This window comes from Salvelinus sp. IW2-2015, linkage group LG4p (genome assembly GCF_002910315.2).
Source record: "Salvelinus sp. IW2-2015 linkage group LG4p, ASM291031v2, whole genome shotgun sequence".
NCBI lineage: Eukaryota > Metazoa > Chordata > Actinopteri > Salmoniformes > Salmonidae > Salvelinus > Salvelinus sp. IW2-2015.
Window position 1 is genome coordinate 27,745,294 of NC_036841.1, and position 4,154 is coordinate 27,749,447.

General features: G+C 45.9%; 1 long non-coding RNA gene across 1 annotated transcript; it reads left to right on the forward strand.

Moving 5' to 3' along the window:
- The first annotated feature begins 3,023 nt into the window (after positions 1-3,023).
- Positions 3,024-4,154, forward strand: LOC139024482 (uncharacterized). The gene is made up of 3 exons (XR_011475803.1): positions 3,024-3,188; positions 3,871-3,991; positions 4,133-4,154. It is a non-coding gene; the product is annotated as an uncharacterized lncRNA (long non-coding RNA).

Sequence of the window (4,154 nt, forward strand, 5' to 3'; positions counted from 1 at the left end):
TATAGACACACCAGTCACACACACAGTCACACACACAGTCACACACACCACACACACACATCCCAACACACACACACACACACACACACACACACAACACACACACACACACACACACCACACACACACACACAACACACAGCAACAACACAACACACACACACACACACACCACACACACACACACACACACCACACACACACACACCACACACACACACACACACACACACACACACACTCTCACTCAACCTTTGTTTCTCTCCTCTCTCTCTCTGTCTGTTTGTGCCTGTGTGTGTGACTGTGTGTGTTTCAGAGTTTGACCTGCGGCACTTCCTGTGCTCTGAGAGTGAGCAGCTGATCTGGAAAAGTGAAGGCCTACCCTCAGATGACCTGTCTATGGAAACGCCCTGGTTATACTACAGGTTACATACTACTCTCTCTCTATTCAAAGGGCTTATTGGCATGTGAAACATATGTTAACATTGCCAAAGAAAGTGAAGTAGATAAATAAACAAAAGTGATAAACAATAAAAAATTAACAGTAAATATTACACTCACAGAAGTTCCAAAAGAAGAAAGACATTTTCAAATGTCATATATTATGTCGATATACAGTGTTGTAAAAGATTTGCAAATAGTTAACGTACAAAAGGGGAAAATAAATAAACACACAGTTGAAGTCGGAAGTTTATATACACTTATGTTGGAGTCATTACAACTCGTTTTTCAAACCACGCCCATCGCCCAATTCCAAGATTTCTTGTTCTCTGTAGTCCAGAAGCCTTCCTCCATGTCTCCAGGCTGTTTCGTCTCCTGTCCTCTGGAGCGGCAGACAGGTGTGTGATGAAGGCTACTGCCAGCATCGCTCTCTTAGGCAACGTATCCAACTCCTCAGTGATCTCATCCACCTGACACACACAGACAGACACACTAAACTCAGCTGCAGGCCATTTAAGGTGAGCTGACTTAGTTGGTTTTACCTAAAGAGCAGCTCAGGTAGAACTGCCATAGAAACAGAGTGAGAACAGACCCAGCCCAGAACAGACCCAGCCCAGAACAGACCCAGCCCAGAACAGACCCAGCCCAGGACTCAGTGCCAGAGCATCTGTTCAGTGTTGAGACTAAACGAGCCCCAGAACATCCGGTGGGCAATAGGAACAGAGCGCTACAACCAGGGTTCATACACTGACTGCGGGAGTGTAGAGAGGTGAGTGTGTGTATGTACGTGAGTAGCAGGTAAAGCAGTCACTGGTGAGGGCTCCAAGCGGGACAGTGTGTGTGTGTGTCTCTCTGAGGGAGACAGTGGGAGATTGAGTGCTTTAATTAAGGAGCAGACAGATGCTGGAGAGAGAGGAGTAAAAACAGCCAGGAGGGACCGAGCGAGGATACATCCCCGCTCTTCACAAACACCTGGGCATTCCAGCGTGTGTGTTCTCCATCCAGTTGGTGTATGAGTTGCTCTGCTGCCTGGATGGTCTCCTGGGCCTTACTGACCTCAGCCTCCAGCTTAGCTGCCTCTGTAGTACGAGACTGGAACCTAATGAGAGAGATGGATGGAGGGATAGAGAGGGGAGGGAGAGAGAGAGAGAGAGAGGGGAATAAGGGCCAGACGAGTATTCCTGTAACTTGTCTCTACAACAGAGCAGAGTTAATCAGTGACAGTAGAAAAGATTGAGGCTGTCAAGGGATGAGGGATGCAAAAAAATATACTTACTTTTCTTTCAGCTCGTTGACTTTCTGCCCCACAGAGTTGAGCTGCTCCTCCAGTTTAGTCTTCCGACAAAAAGCAGAGGAGATAAAATAAAAATAAAGAAAAAACCCTTTATTGAGTAGGTGTGTCCAAACTTTTGGACTGTTACTATATTTTCTGTGTGCATAAATGAGCACGGGACAGGACGGTATTGATTGTTATCTGGAAGGGACAGGAAAGTTCCGGGGTTATAGAACTGTTGGCAGGGAACAGGACAGTACAGGTGCAAAATTGGCAAGACGGGACAGGAATAATTTTTCACTTCTGTGTCAACCTTTTAGTAGTACCAGACAGCAGTCAGTGTGTGTCCATAGTGTATTCTGTCAGTGTGTGTTTGTGTGTCCATCCATAGTGTATTCTGTCAGTGTGTGTGTGTCCATCCATAGTGTATTCTGTCAGTGTGTGTGTCCATCCATAGTGTACTCTGTCAGTGTGTGTGTGTCCATCCGTAGTGTATTCTGTCAGTGTGTGTGTGTGTGTCCATCCATAGTGTATTCTGTCAGTGTGTGTGTGTCCATCCATAGTGTATTCTGTCAGTGTGGTGTGTCCATCCATAGTGTATTCTGTCAGTGTGTGTGTCCATCCATAGTGTATTCTGTCAGTGTGTGTGGTCCATCCGTAGTGTATTCTGTCAGTGTGGTGTGGTGTGTGTGTGTCCATCCCATAGTGTATTCTGTCAGTGTGTGTGTGTGTCCATCCATAGTGTATTCTGTCAGTGTGTGTGTCCATCCGTAGTGTATTCTGTCAGTGGTGTGTGTGGTGTGTGTGTGTCCATCCATAGTGTATTCTGTCATGTGTGTCCAACCATAGTGTATTCTGTCATGTGTGTGTGTGTCCATGCCGTAGTGTATTATGTTAAATGGCTTGTTGTAGTCATTAGTAACACTCATTAGTCTGCAAGCCATTCTAGAGGAAGTGTCTGAGAAAACCTAATCTGCCGTTGATGATTGTGTTAATTGAGTGAGTGCAGCCGCTCTGAGCAGTGTTAGGAAGTGTGTGTGTGTGTGATAGTGTGTTAGGATGTATATGAGTAAAAACCGGGTGATTTGTCACTGTTAGCTCTTAATTAGAGTTAGAAGTTTTACTTCAATAACTTCAGGCTTGAATTAACATTATCTGCCTCATTATCAGATTTGTGAGTCTCTCTCTCTATCTTCTCTCTGTCTTCTCTCTTCTCTATCTATCTCTCTGTCTCTGTCTCTCTCTATCTCTCTGTCTCTCTTATCTATCTCTCTGTCTCTCTCTATCTATCTCTCTGTCTCTTTCTATCTATCTCTCTGTCTCTCTCTCTCGCTCTCTCTCTCTCTCTAGTTTCCTGGCTAAGAGGGGGGTGAGAGAGGACATAGCCACATTTGAGGCGAGGAACATCAGTCACGAGATCCGTCAGAGTGTGGAGGAGCTACTGACCAGAAACAAGGCCTCCTTCGACCCCAAGGTGAACTAGTTAGCCAAGCCAGTTAGCAAAGCCAGTTAGCCTTGCCAGTTAGCCTAGCTAGTTAGCCTTGCCAGTTAGTCTAGCTAGTTAGCCAGCCAGTTAGCCTAGCTAGTTAGCCTTGGCCAGTTAGCCTAGCTAGTTAGCCAAGTCAGTTAGCCTAGCTAGTTAGCCAATCCAGTTAGCCTAGCTAGTTAGCCAATCCAGTTAGCCTAGCTAGTTAGCCAAGTCAGTTAGCCTAGCTAGTTAGCCAATCCAGTTAGCCTAGCTAGTTAGCCAAGTCAGTTAGCCTAGCTAGTTAGCCAAGCCAGTTAGCCTAGCTAGTTAACCAAGCCAGTTAGTCTAGCACTACAACTCAAGGTGGAAGATGTACCTGATCACAGATCTAGGATCAGATTATCCTACTCTTAACCATAAGGATGGGACTTGTTTTGACCCTGTTTCAGTGGTTAGGGCCAACTTCTACCTTCTCCCTTAGGGGACGAAAAACTAACACTGATGTATATGATGTGATGGACAACTACTGCAACTATTAACCTAGCGCTACAGCTACAGGCAGCTACCTATGGACCTTTATAGAAACGGTTAGCTAACAGCGGTCAAGCTGAAGAGATCATTTGAGCCTCCTAAAATAAGCCTCCTTTCTCTTACTCCAGGTGTGTTGTTTTGTTCTTTTTGTTGTCAGAATGCTAAGCGTGCAAGTGCTGCGGCTGCTCCGCTGGCAGCCTGGCTGAGGCCAACGTACAGTACTCACACGTCCTGGAGAGGATACAGCCACTGGAGAGAGAACAGGCTGGACTACTGGAGTGAGTATATACACCTACGCATTCACACACGCCTAATCCTCAAGCATCATTTGATGTGTGTTTGCTGTGTGTGTGTGTGTGTGTGTGTGTGTGTGTGTGTGTGTGTGTGTGTGTGTGTGTGTGTGTGTGTGGTGTGTGTAGGAACTTGAGGAAGACAAAGAGA